Here is a 15,857-nt window from a genome sequence, read left to right as displayed (position 1 = left end):
TTAGACTTGACGTAGCCCCACAAAAAATAGTCTAAAGGCGTCAAATCGCATGATCTTGGTGGCCAATCTACCGGTCCATTTCTTGAGATGAATTGTTCTCCGAAGTTTTCCCTCAAAATGGCCATAGAACCGCGAGCTGTGTGGCATGTAGCGCCATCTTTGAAAAAATACGGTCCAATGATTCCACCAGCGTACAAACCACACCAAACAGTGCATTTTTCGGGATGCATGGGCAGTTCTTGAACGGCTTCTGGTTGCTCTTCACTCCAAATGCGGCAATTTTGCTTATTTACGTAGCCATTCAACCAGAAATGAGCCTCATCGCTGAACTAAATTTGTCGATAAAAAAGCGGATTTTCTGCCAACTTTTCTGGGGCCCATTCACTGAATATTCGAAGTTGTGGCAGATCGTTCGGCTTCAGTTCTTGCACGAGCTGTATTTTATACGGTTTTACTCCAAGATCTTTGCGTAAAATCTTCCATGTGGTCGAATAACACAAACCCAATTGCTGCGAACGGCGACGAATCGACATTTCACGGTCTTCAGCAACACTCTCAGAAACAGACGCAATATTCTCTTATGTACGCACTGTACGCATTCGTGTGGTTGGTTTAATGCACTGTACGCATTCGTGTGGTTGGTTTAATGTCCAATAAAGTAAACTGAGTGCGAAACTTGGTCACAATCGCATTAATTGTTTGCTCACTTGGTCGATTATGTAGACCATAAATCGGAAGTAAAGCGCGAAGCACATTTCGAACCGAACACTGATTTTGGTAATAAAATTCAATGATTTGCAAGCGTTGCTCGTTAGTAAGTCTATTCATGATGAAATGTCAAAGCATACTGAGCATCTTTCTCTTTGACACCATGTCTGAAATCCCACGTGATCTGTCAAATACTAATGCATGAAAATCCTAACCTCAAAAAAATCACCCTTTATAATGTGAACGGATAGCGCTAAAAACTTAAACTTTGGTATGAGAATTAAGGTTGGAAAGTAAGTTTGATATATGAAGGTGTATTGATATATGAAGACTATACAGGGTGAGATAAAAAAAAACTGCAACAAAGGCAAAAGCCATAATTTTAACATAAATTTTAAATTTTATTATTTACATATATTTACACGCTGTCCGAATGTTGCTCTGCGGTATTTTGGCCCATTCCCGGAGAAGTGCTTGCTTGAGATGATCGACACTTTGATATTTTTTAGTGCCAACCTTGCTTTCCAAAATACTTCAGACACAATAGTCCAATGGATTGGTATCTTGGGTAGTGCGTGCTGAGTGCAATGGTGCTGAGTCCTGTTGGAATCTCCAAGGTCTGCGGCCAGAATATTTACGTGCCCAAGGCTTTAATACACCCTCCAGAATATTTTCGCGATAATATTCGGCGTTTATTCTGATGCCACTGTCGACTAATCCGAGCGGAGAGCGATCATCGCCCGTTTTGGCGGCCCACACCATCACTATGGACGGCGCTTGAGTTCTGGTTGCCAACTGTAGGTGCACATTTTCAGCTGACCTCTTTGACAAGTAAACAAGATCAATTTGATTGTTTACAAACTTCTGGACAACGAATGTTTTGTCATCGGAAAAAAACAAATTCGGCAGCTCACCACTTTCGGCCAAGCGAAGCAACTCTTTAGCTCTTTTGAGTCTATTTTCTTTTTGTTGTTGTTGCGGTGTAAGTTCATTCACTTTTGGGAATTTCAATGGCTTTACCCCGAACTCATTTTTCAATATTTGCCGAATGGAGTATTGCGATGTTCAGCTCACAAGCCATTTTTCGAACACTGTGACGCGGGCTTCGAACAAGTCGCGTCTTTACTTTTCGAACCATTTCTGCTGATGTTGCTGTTTTCTTCCGTCCACTTTCTAGACGGTAACGAGCGATGGTACGAGACACAAAAGATTTATTCACATTTAAATGCTGGAGTGCTCTAACGATAGCAAATTGTGTTTTTCTGAATTAGGTAAAGAAATAGAGCTGAAATCCTCAAAATGAATGTAGATATCTCTGTTGGTGTCTGTGGTTAAGATATGCAGGTGATTTCGGAAATATGTACTGCAAGTGCACGAAAAGTACGAAATAGGACTATATTTGATACATATTTGTATTAGGTGAACCTATAGTGCTTGAAATCTAAAGTTTGTCATGTGTTGCCTGGATATATGGAGATGGATTCGGAAATTTGTACTATAATTGTATGAAAAGTACTGAATGGTACTAAATTTTGCATTGGCTGAAGGGATAGGTATAAAATTCGGAAATTTGATATTTAGATTACTGATGGTATTTGTGTTTCAGATTTGGCGGCGGTTGGGATATGCGTCCTATATTTGTACGAAAAGTACTAAATGGTACCAAATTCGGTATTGGGTGAAGGGGTGGAACTGGAATCCTCAAATTTGATATTTAACTCTCTATTGGTACCTGGAGTTTAGATGTGAAGGTGGTTTTGGAAATTTGTACTACAAGTGCACGAACGGTACTAAGCAGTACCATATTTGGTACAATTTTTTTTTTTGGGTGAAGAGATAGTGCTTGAAATGTGAAGTTTGATATTAAGGCCATTGTTCATGTGTAGACAGGATATATTGAGGTGATTTCGGAAATGTGAACTATAATTGTACGAAAAGTACTAAATGGTACTATATTTGGTACTGGGTGAACCAATAGAGATGAAGTCCTGAAATTTGAAATTTAATATCGTTTGAAATTTAATATTGATCTCACTGTTGATGTCTGAGTTAAGATATGGAGGTGATTTTGGAAATGTGTACTATAATAGTACGAAAAGTTCTAAATAGTACAGAATCTTGACGTGGACGAAGGATAAATAAATTTAATGTAGATGTCGCTGTTAAAGTCTGTTGTTGAGTGGCTTGAGAGCTGGTATTGGATAAACGTATTATAATTCTACTAAATGGTACTAAATTTTGTAACGAGAGAAATTAATGAGCTGAAATACTGAAATTTAATATTAAGGTCGCTCTTTGTATCTGGAATTGAGATATGTAGGTGGTTTTGGGAATGTGTACTATAATTGAACGAAAATGGTAAATGGTACTATATTTGATATAGCTGATATTTGATATGTTTGTCACTGTTAGTATCTTGAATTGAGATATGAAGGTGGTTTGGAAAATTCGTACTATATTTGTATGAAAAGTACTAAATCGTACTAATTTTGGTATCGTTTGAAAGAATAGAGCTGAAATCCCTAGATATAGATGTTACTGTTGGTGTCTGTAGATAAGATATGGAGATGGTTTCGGAAATGTGTACTATGATTGTTCGAAAAGTACTGAGACGTTCTAAATTGGGTATTGGGTGAAGGAATAGGGCTGAAGTTCGAAAATTTGATATGGATGTCATTATTAGTATCTGAAATTAAGATACGATTTTGGCATCGGATGAAGGAGTAAAGCTGAAATCCTGTACAAAATCCTGAATAATGTCCCTTAAGCATTAAAATATCTAATATCAGGAGGTATCATTATATGGGGGCTATACGAAGATGTGGACTTGCATACGCAATTTATTGTCATAGGCTGTAGTATCCATTACGAACTTTAAATACTAAATTTGAAACAATTCCGGTAAAAATAAAATTCGCTAAAATCGTCAAAATGGCAAATATCGAGGGTATCCTCATATGCTATTCGATATCGTGGACCTATACAGACAATCCTCTTCCAAGGTGTAAAGTCCTCACAAGAAACTCCTTATGTAGAGTTTATGACAATTCCTTTGAAAAATGTGGCGAAAATCATCAAATTAACGAATATGGGGAGTGGGTACAGTTATATAGCCCCGTCTTTTTCCTGGACCGATATTAAAACCAATCGACCCAGAATTTTACATGGGTTTTAAGGGTGGAATTAGCGAGGACATGAACCACACGTTTTTCACAGTGTATAACTGTGGCAGAGATTCGAATTCAAAGTTGCTTAACTTGATGATTTTTTTTTTCGGAATTCTGTGCGTCAGGATAATTTTGAAATGGAACATTGCATTTTTTCACCAAATTTTTGAAATTTTGTGGGAAGTTACCCAAAAAGAGTGAACCGGCAATGGGGTCAGGTGTACCGGTTGTGAATAGAAAAAAAAATATATTTGAACATGACGAACAGGATTGATGACACAGAGGCTGTGGTCGGGAATCGTATGATGATCTGAAATGACGACGTTTTCCTGTTGTAGTTTACTGCAAATGCAAAGAAGACTGTGACTTAAGCTATCAATGTTCAGACAGCACTGTTATTGGGTACTACGTAGTTTACAGGATTATTCCTTGAGACCTACCAAGGTCTAAAATTGGTAGACTAGAGACCTGGTCAAGTAATCTGATCCTCACAACTCGATATTATGGATTCTACCTTACGTGTCCCGGATAAGGACTCAAGGCTAGGATCTAAGAGGATGTGTGTGGATTTTATTGCGAGAGATCTTAATTATAGGGATTCTACTGCGAAGGACCTTAAGACTTACTCAAGCAAGATTCTAAAATATATGCTAGGATATTGCTGCAAGATAACTTAATAAGTTTTTAAGCAAAACTATTAAAGGATACTACAGCAATGGACTTTAATAAGCGTCGATATAAGGATATACAAGGATGCTAAGGATATATCAGAGATCTGGATAAATATTCTAAGGCAGGATATCACAGGTTAAATAAAGATAAAGTAGGTATAGTATTGATGCGTGACGTCCCTCTTTAACAAAAGATAAGCATCCTGAATAATCATGACTTATATAAAATGCAAAATATTTCCCCAATTTTAACCACCCGCTGCAGATTATGTTATTTAACATTCAAACATTCATTGTCCTCTTTTAATTTCACCTGATCCTTGCACAGTGAGCCGGTACGCATTGGGATCCATTTTGTTCCACATAAGTTGATTTCAAGCAGATAAATTTGCTCTAATGTCTAATGGGCGTATAAGTTATTGCATTCATTGTAATTCAAATTAATCATACGCCAATGTTACCACAAGTCTTCGTTTCTTAAAGTTTGCCATTCATCACCCGAACTCCGACCCTGTCACTGAATATCCGACCATTCGATACATTCCAAATCACCCAAAACATGTGGAAATGTAAAAATGATCTGTGTTTTGTGGCACGTTGCTGTGGCAGTGCCACAACCAAACGGACTGGACAGCGAAACGAAGTACATAAAATATATGTTCGTATGCAGCATTTATGTGATTTGTATAGATCGAGGTGGCACTAGCAAACAACAAGCCCGACTGAGCTGAGATCGATTGTATGAACAGGACGGCAGACAGACAGACACATCGACATATGGAGAAACAAACAAACAAACAAACGAACGATTATTGGCTGATTGGGTGGATAGATGGATGGCTAAACAAACGATATGGAATGATATTGGCTGGAGCAGAACAGTAGTTGCTATGTTCGACAGGTTGGTTTGTTAAATTGTTGGTGGTGCTTTTGTTGTTGTTGTTTTTGTTTTGTTTTTATAATGCCATTTCATTTACTCGAAGTTTACTTTTATTATAAACGCTCCTGTTTTTGGACACCTTATCAATATTCCAGCTGAGTAGCGATGACAGCAGTAGTAACAGCAACAGCAGCAGCCAAATCGGTTGCATTCTAAATTAAACCACAATTGAGATTGTTTCAAACACGCAAAAAAAACCCAAAGCCCGAACAACAGAAGGAATCAGGGTATGATACAGCGGCAGCAGCAGCAACAGTAGCAACCAATACAACAAGCATTTACCACAGCCACCAACAACAACAACAGCAACAATTCAAAATCTTTCAATCATTTAAACATGCACCATCATCCCCAGCAACAGAAGCACTCGCTCGCACCATTTATTGGTCAGTTGTGGAGTGTCTCCCCCTGCATGTTATATATTTACACACAACCATACGTACGTAGATCTGCTCTTGGAAAAATGGTCAGTGGAATGTTACTCGTTTGTTTTTTTGTCCAGCTATTCCATTTGTAACACAAAGTGATTGCCAAGCTCTAGAAAAGTCGCAGAATTCCAGAGAGGGAGAAATCTATGATTTTCTAATAAGGGATGTCAAAGGCTTTGAACCAGTTTCGCACAACACAGCACAAGAGGATCTCCATGGATTCACTCTCTGAGCAGGTCGCATTTATTATCCGATTGAAATGAAATTTTCCAAACAACAATTTTTTTGGCCCAAGGAAGAACCCTATAGAAATTGGTGATAATCGGATCAGATTAAGATATAGCTCCCATGTTTCTTCAACCGTTTTCGGGTTAATTGTGCACCAAATGGCCAATATAAGTCCAAATGACCTGAATTTTGGGACATCCAACCGAATTCAGTCTAGAAGCAAGTACATCATATTTGGTGAAAATCGGTTCAGATATAGCTATAGCTCCCATATATATGTTTCATCCGATTTGGTGTTTAAGTTCCCCACATGATATACAGGGTTGTCCATATTCGACGGACCAATCTGGCAACGCCATAACTTTTGACAGAGATGTCACATCGCTTAATGACATACCGCGTTTGAAGCGTCAGTCCAAGTAGATTTTTACCATGAAACAATACACGCCACGCGAGGCTCTGAAATTTACATTCAACAGAAGAAGTCAATTGTGAAAACTCAACGTGCTTTTAAAACATTAAAAAATGTGAGAAGTGCGCCTTTTAAGAACACCATTAAGCGTTTATACGAAAAATTTTCGACTGGTAAGGCTCTTTCTAATCCGAAGAGGCCATATAAAAGTCGACCAAGGCGATCGGCCGAAAATATCGCTGCGGTACGAGCCAGTGTTGAGAGGTCCCCAAGAACATCCCAAAAACGCCGTTCTCAGCAGTTGGGCATGGCTCGGTCCACTTTACAACGGATTATTCGCATTGATTTGCATTTGTTCCCGTACAAATTTCAATTGACGCAAAGAATGTTGCCTGCGGACAAGCCTCGTCGATTGGAATGGGCCCAAAGAGTCATGGGTCCGTCGCATATGGGCAACCCTGTATAAAAGTAAAGCTGTGTAGCAACTGAAGACCAAAATCCCGTCTGCATTGTGTTCAACACTCTACTCCGCAAATATGACCAAAATACTTCCTAAGAAGCTTTCAGTTTCCTAATAGATCTATCCGTCGATGTATGCGAAATGTGAATGAGGCCAGTGGGATACTGATGATTCCCCTAAACAAAATTTTGCAATGATGATTGAATACCTTCTTTTTAAAACCTAGAACTTATAATCTCTCGCTTGTTTTGAACACGGTTGCCCAATCTGTCCAAAGAGCTCAGTCATTATCTATCTGACAAAACTGATTACACTAGAGCACCGTGAATGAGTACTGCTGAGAGTCTAAATGACTACCTACTGTTTAAGGAAAATTGTTAAATAAAATAAAACCAGAGAAGAAATGTCCAAAGGCAGGCAGGCCTGATACCCTACACCACTCTGTATATTTATGGAGCTACCCGTTACAACTAAACTTTTATGTTGTATTTATATCCTACACCACAAGGTAGTCAGGGTATTATGTCTTTGTGCATTTGTTTGTAACAGGCAAAAGGAAACGAGATAGAACCATATTTCCTTTTGATGATCTGCATAGAATCCAATTCTGAGTCGATTTATGCATGTCCGTCCGTTTGTCCGTCCGTCTGTCCATGTATTTTTGTAAACAAAGTACAGTTCGCATTTATTGTCCTATCCAGATGAAATTTTGCACAAATCATTTCTTTGGCCCAAGGACGAACCCTACTTAAATTGGAGATAATCGGTCTAAACTTAGATATAGCTCCCATATATACCTTCGTCCGATTTGCCTTTAATTGTGAACCAAACGTGTAATATCAGCCCGAATAGTATGGAATTTTGCACGTACGATCAGATTGGACCTGAAAATTAGTACGCCAAATTTGATCCAAATCGGTTCAGATATAGCTATAGCTCCAATATATATTGTTCATCCGATTTGTTATTTTTGTCCTCCGCAGCCGTAATATGCACTCTGTAACAACAATATTTGGGGAAATATATGAAATACAGCTCACAAATACATTTACTAAATTTTATCGAGATCGGTTCAGATTTGGATATAGCTCCCATATATAACTTCGTGCGATTTACTTTTGATTATGCACCAAACTTTTAATATTTGCCCAAATGGGATGGAATGGAATGGAAACTTACGACCGAATTGAGTCTAGAAGCTAGTATGTCAAATTTGGTGAAGATCGGTTCAGATATAGCTATATATATATATATATAGCCTGTATATATTCATCCGATTTCTTGTATTTGTTACCCACCGCCGTAATATGCACTCCGTAACAACGATATTCAGGGAAGTATATGAAATACATCTCAGAAATATCATTGGCAAATTTTACCGAGATCGGTTCAGATTTAGATATAGCTCCCATATATAACTTTATCTGATTTCAAATTAATTTTGCACCAAATGGGGAATACAAGTCCGAATTTAAAAGATACAAATGCTTCGGCATATTTAGTCCTTTGAACTTTAAATTATAATTATAATCATAGCGCGTATGATTGAATTCTCCCATAAAAACTTTTAATTGTTATGTGGAGCTCTACTAAATTACCAAAGTAATGTAGGGTATCATAAAGTCGACCCCGCCCGACTTTAAGACTTTTTTTACTGTTTTTTTTTTTTTTTTTTTTGAGTAGATCATACCACCTATAATCTTTTTTGAAAGCGTGTTATGACTTTAGAATAGTTATAATTTGAAATCAAAACGAAGTAATTAATGGGAGGTATATCCTACTCGAAACAATTCTGTTTGTAGGAGGGTAGAAAATGATTCTGAGAACCCATAACTTCTCTTCGACAGGCCCACAGGCTTACTACTGCAATATTGTCTAATCGTAAAAAATCCGAATACTACATACATATGAACGGCATAACAAAGTGAATGAGAATTTTTTGCTTTATGCGGCAAACGGCATATTGCCGAAAGCTGAATTTTACAACACATACATTAGAAATTTACATATTACAAGTGAAAAGGAGAAAACAAAAGCTTTTTTTAATTTTTTTGAATGAAATCAAAAAATGTCGGAAATAGCATCAAATTTTAAAATAAGTTTAGATTTGTTCGATTTGCTAACCTTTGGCTCGAATTATGGCCTTCAAACGTCCAATGAAACTGTCCATTCCCGGCGAAGCGCTTGCTTGAGGTGATCGACATTTTGATATTTTTTAGTGCCGACCTTGCTTTCCAAAATACTCCATACACAATAGTCAAACGGATTGGTATCCAAAGATTTTGGTGGCCAATGTGCGCTTGAAATGAAGCTGAGTGCTGTGCTGAGTGCGATGGTGCTGAGTCCTGTTGGAATGTCCAAGGCCTGCGGCCAAAATGTTTGCGTGCCCAAGGCTTTAATACACCCTCCAGAATATTTTTGCGATAATATTCTGCATTTTTTCTGATGTCACTGTCGATTAATACGAACGGAGAACGACCATCGGCTGTAATGACGGCCCACACCATAACCATGGTCGGCGTTTGAGTTCTGGTGGCCAACCGAAGGTGCACGTTTTCGGCTGACCTCTTTGCCTAGTAAACACGATAATTTTCTTTGTTCACAAACTGCTGGACAACGAATGTTTTTTCATCGGCAGTTCACAACTTTCGGCCAAGCGAAGCAACTCTTTAGCTCTTTTGAGTCTATTTTATTTCTGTAGCGGTGTAAGTTCTTCCACTTTTTGGAATTTCAATGGCTTTACCCCCAGCTCATTTTTCAATATTTGCCAAATGGAATATTGCGATATGTTCAGCTCACGACGCGGACATCGATCAAGTCGTTTCTTTACTTTTCGAACCATTTCTGCTGATGATGCTGTTTTCTTCCGTCCAGTTCCTTGACGTCGGGCTACGCCACCAGCATCACGGCAACGAGCGATGGTACGAGACACATTTCATTACAAACCTAACCTACTTTACATTTAAATGCTGGAGTGCTCTAACGGTAGCCACATGTGGTATTCCAGCCACACTATCACGCTTGAATTCCATCAAGAATAACTTTTTTTCCGGAAAATTCTCACCAAAATGCTTTTCTACGCTTGCAAACAATATATTGAGCTGTCACTGGAATAATTTTAACAGCTGTCGGACGAGTGGCTTAGTAATAACAGATTTGATATTAAGATCAATGTTCATGTGTAGCCTAAGGAGTTTGAAATTGTTTCGGAAATGTGTACCATAATTGTAAGAAAAGTACTGAATGGTACCATGTTTGCTATTAGGTGAAGGGATAGGGCTGTAATCCCGAAGTTTGATATGGATGTCGCTGTTGGTATCTGGAATTGAGGTATGGAGTTGGATTTTGGAAATGTATGCCATAATTGTACGAAAATGGTACTAAATTTGGTATTGGATGGAAGAATAGAGATGAAATCCTGTCGGTACTAAATGGTACTAAATTCTGAAATACATAAATATTATGACTGTTGGTATCTGTGGTTGAGCTATAAACATTATTTTGAATATGGGTACTCTAACTGTTCGAAAAGTACTAAATAGTTCCAAATTAGGTAAATGAATAGAGCTGAAATCCGGAAATTTTATATAGATGCAATTCTTGGTGTCTGCTTGAATCTTGAAAATTAATATTAAGGTCTTTGCTGATATCTGAGATTGAAAATGGTTTTGGAAATGTATACTATAATTGTACGAAAAGTACAATGTATGTATAAAGCAAAGCGATAGAACTGAAATCCGGAAATTTGATATGAATGTCAATGTTGGTGTCTGTAGTTGAGAGAAGGAGCTGCTCTTAGAAATTCGTACTAGGAACGTACAAAAAGTGCAAAATGCCACAAAATGTGTCATTGTATGTTGGGATAGAGATTGAATTCGTAAATTTGGTATCGATGTCACTGTTGTTGTTTAGCTTGGAGAAGAAACGGTGGTTGTGGACATTCGTAGTGCCAAGTGTAAGAAAAGAAAGCTAATAAAATTTGGATTGGGTCTAGAACTCTGAAAATTGATATGGAAGCCACTGTTTGTTATATAGTTTGAGAGGAGATTGGAGAATTGGATTTCGGAAAGATTTTCAAGACTTTTTTTGGAGCAAACAGTAATCATTTTCGATTATTCGTTTCGATAAAGGAAAAATTTAACATGAATGACGTGTAATCGAACTGGGGAAGCTGGAATGCTATGTACTAAGTTTTGCTTGGAAACGTTGTCCAAGAAAAAAATGACAAAATTGTACATTTTGAGTTCTTAAATTAGCTGGTAAAACGTACCAAAAATTTTATGGACACTTGCTAGTCATTATACTATTATAGTTAATTTTTCGAAATCATAGTACTCCCTCAAACCTAACCTACTTCACGGCAACCCTATTCTAAGCTCACCAAAATAAGGTATGAGAAAAACGCTTTAAATTGAAGTTTTGTCACAAAGCCCCACCAACCAAAAAAAAATATCACTAAAATCACTTAAAAACGCAATCAAAAAACGGAATCAATAAAAAAATCTCCATCAGAAGTGGGCAACAAAACGGAACGTTCAATTGCACTTTGTCGCTGTAGCAGTAGAAAAAAAATAACAATCACAACAACGACAACAACAAATTCAAACATTTTGAACTTTGTCGAATGTAGACAGAAAACCCCAACCAAAAAATTAACGTCCAAAAAAAAGAGATGGAGGGAAAGAGGGAAGAGGGCAGTAGAGAAAAAAAGCCAACAAGAAGAACTTTTAAAATCAGTTTTGGAAATCAATCAATGCATTCAGTTCAGTTCCATTTTTATTCGGCAGTTTACTGACGTTCTTACAATGGATTTTGAACGGTTACCTTAAATTGGCTGAAGGTGCGCCTCCGATTCATTGCCTTTTTCCGCCTTTTTGCCAATCTCGTGAAGTTTTGTCGATATTTTTTTTTTTTTTTTTTGTTTCTTTTTTGCATTTGGTTTGGGGCACCAGCTACGCAGTTATTAGCTTTGGGATGGGAGGTATTCTTAGTTAGTCGATTCATTTGATTTAAAAATTGTGGATTTTTATTTTTTGGATTTTATTTTTTTAAGGACTATCAGAGCTATAAAAGTGGATTTTTAAAGAATATTTTTCAAGGAATATCGGAGCTATAAACGTGAATTTTTTAAGAATATTTTTTCAAGGACTATCAGAGCTATAAACGTGGATTTTTAAAGAATATTTTTTCAAGGACTATCAGAGCTACTAACGTGGATTTTTAAAGAATATTTTTTTCAGGGACTATCAGAGCTACTAACGTGGATTTTTAAAGAATATTTTTCAAGGACTATCAGAGCTATAAACGTGGATTTTTAAAGAATATTTTTTCAAGGACTATCAGAGCTATAAACGTGGATTTTTAAAGAATATTTTTTCAAGGACTATCAGAGCTATAAAAGTGGATTTTTAAAGAATATTTTTCAAGGACTATCAGAGCTATAAACGTGGATTTTTAAAGAATATTTTTTCAAGGACTATCAGAGCTATAAACGTGGATTTTTAAAGAATATTTTTTCAAGCGCCATCAGAGCTATAATCGTGGTTTTTTAAAGAATATTTGTTCAAAGACTATCAGAGCAATAAACCTGGATTTTTTAAGGGCTATCAGAGCTATAAACGTGGATTATTAAAGAATATTTTTTCAAGGACTATCAGAGATTTAAACGTGGATTTTTATAGAATATGATTTTAAGGACTACCAGAGCTATAAACGTGGATTTTTAAAGAATATTTTTTCAAGGACTATCAGAGCTATAAACGTGGATTATTAAAGAATATTTGTTCAGGGACTATCAGAGCTATTAACGTAGATTTTTAAAGAATATTATTTCAAGGACTATCAGAGCTATAAACGTGGATTATTAAAGAATATTTGTTCAGGGACTATCAGAGCTATTAACGTGGATTTTTAAAGAATATTATTTCAAGGACTATCAGAGCTATAAACGTGGACTTTTAAGAAATGTTTTCGGAAGAACTATCAGAGCTATAAACGTGGACTTTTAAGAAATGTTTTCAGAAGAACTATCCAAGCTATAAACATGGATTTTTAAGAAATATTTTCTGAAGGACTGTCAGATCTCTAAACATGGATTTTCAATAAATATTTGTTCAAAGACGTGGATTTTTAAAGAAATATTTTCTGAAGGACTGTCAGATCTCTAAACATGGATTTTTAATAAATATTTGTTCAAAGACGTGGATTTTTATAGAAATATTTTCTGAAGGACTGTCGGATCTCTAAACATGGATTTTTAATAAATATTTGTTCAAAGACGTGGATTTTTAAAGAAATATTTTCTGAAGGACTGTCAGATCTCTAAACATGGATTTTTAATAAATATTTGTTCAAAGACGTGGATTTTTATAGAAATATTTTCTGAAGGACTGTCGGATCTCTAAACATGGATTTTCAATAAATATTTGTTCAAAGACGTGGATTTTTAAAGAAAATTTTTTCGAGGACTATCAGAGCTATAAACTTGGATTTTTAAAGAATATTTTTTCAAGGACTATCAGAGCTATAAACGTGGATTTTTAAAGAATATTTTTTCAAGGACTATCAGAGCTATAAACGTGGATTTTTAAAGAATATTTTTTCAAGGACTATCAGAGCTATAAACGTGGATTTTTAAAGAATATTTTTTCAAGGACTATCAGAGCTATAAACGTGGATTTTTAAAGAATATTTTTTCAAGGACTATCAGAGCTATAAACGTGGATTTTTAAAGAATATTTTTTCAAGGACTATCAGAGCTATAAACGTGGATTTTTAAAGAATATTTTTTCAAGGACTATCAGAGCTATAAACGTGGATTTTTAAAGAATATTTTTTAAAGGACTATCAGAGCTATAGACATGTATTTGTAAACAATATTTTTTAAAGGACTATCAGAGCTATAGACATGTATTTGTAAACAATATTTTTTTAAGGAATTTTTTTTTAAAGAATATTATTTGAATGACTATCAGAGCTATAGACGTGGATTTTTAAAAAAATATTTTTCAAGGATATTTTTTTAAGGAATATTATTTGAATGACTATCAGAGCTATAGACGTGGATTTTTAAAAAAACATTTTTCAAGGATATTTTTTTAAGGAATATTTTTTTAAAGAATATTATTTGAATGACTATCAGAGCTATAGACGTGGATTTTTAAAAAAATATTTTTCAAGGATATTTTTTTAAGGAATATTTTTTTAAAGAATATTATTTGAATGACTATCAGAGCTATAGACGTGGATTTTTAAAAAAATATTTTTCAAGGAAATTTTTTAAGGAATATTTTTCAAGGAATATCAGAGCTATAGACCTGGATTTTTAAAAAATATTTTTCAAGGATATTTTTTAAAGGAATATTTTTTGAAAGACTATCAAAGCTATAAACGTGGATTAAAGAATATTCTTCAAGGATATTTTTTAAGGAATATTTTTTCAAGGACTATCAGAGCTATAAACATGGATTTTTAAAAAATATTTTTTAAGGAATATTTTTTCAAGGACTATCAGGACTATCAAACGTGCATTTTTAAAGAATATTTTTCAAGGATATTTTTTAAAGAACATTTTTTCAATGACTATCAAAGCTATAGACGTGGATTTTTAAAAAATATTTTTCAAGGATATTTATTTGAGGAATATTTTTTCAATGACTATCAGAGCTATAGACGTGGATTTTTAAATAATATTTTTCAAGGATATTTTTTGAGGAATATTTTTTCAATGACTATCAGAGCTATAAAAAAAATATTTTTCAAGGATATTTTTTGAGGAATATTTTTTCAAGGACTATCAGAGCTAAAGACGTGGATTTTTAAAAAATATTTTTCAAGGATATTCTTTAAGGAATATTTTTTCAAAGACTATCAAAGCTATAAACGTGGATTTTTAAGGAAAATTTTTTAAGGATATTTTTATAAGGAATATTTTTTCAATGACTATCAGAGCTATAGACGTGGATTTTTAAAAAATATTTTTGAAGGATATTTTTTTAAAGAACATTTTTTAATGACTATCAGAGCTATATACGTGGATTTTCAAAGAATATATATTTTAAGGTCGATCAGAGCTACACATGTGGGATGAAGGTCAATTTTGACTTTTTAAATGTACAATTGTAGGGCATAACTTAGCCAGTCAATTTAAGTGCCCCACAACTTTTACTTACCTTGCACCTCTCATTTCGCGGGAGGATGGAAATTGGTGGTGCTGGCACTTTTGGGTTTATTTTCATTTTCTGTGTATTTTTCGTTCATTCTGCTCTTTTTTTTAGCTGCATTCACACAAATTCCACATACAAAAATGTCAAAATCAATTACGCGCTTTTGTACGCGTGAATTGACAAGAAAATGTTTTGTTCTACTGATTGTTCATCCGCTGGTTCGTTCGTTCGTTCGTTTGGTCGTCGAATTGACTGCGATTGGCAACAACAACAACAACTGCAACACCAGCAATCTGTAATTCCATGATGCAACGCAGGCTGGCTCCATGGCTCAGTGGAGCATTGAAGCGATGGATGGATGAATGTATGGATGGATAGATAGATAGCTTGTCCGATCAAACAAACGAAAACGAAAAAAGAAAACCATCCGATTCGGATGGAAAGGATGAATGCATAAATTGCTGAAAGGATAATTTGAAAAATGTTAAATTGCAATGTGTAAATTGTTACAGAATTGCTTAAATGGTAAAAATGCTTTATTTTTGGTGCATGTCTTGGCTCCTTTTTTTCTTTGCGTGTGAGTGTGTGTTTGTGAAAACGTCTCTTTTGTGCCGCCTCAAGAATAAGTTCGATTAATTTCAGAAGAAGAAAAAAACACGAGACGACAAAGCGAATGAC

This window comes from Musca domestica, unplaced genomic scaffold, assembly GCF_030504385.1.
Source record: "Musca domestica strain aabys unplaced genomic scaffold, Musca_domestica.polishedcontigs.V.1.1 3, whole genome shotgun sequence".
Classification (NCBI taxonomy): domain Eukaryota; kingdom Metazoa; phylum Arthropoda; class Insecta; order Diptera; family Muscidae; genus Musca; species Musca domestica.
This window is presented reverse-complemented; position numbering follows the sequence as displayed.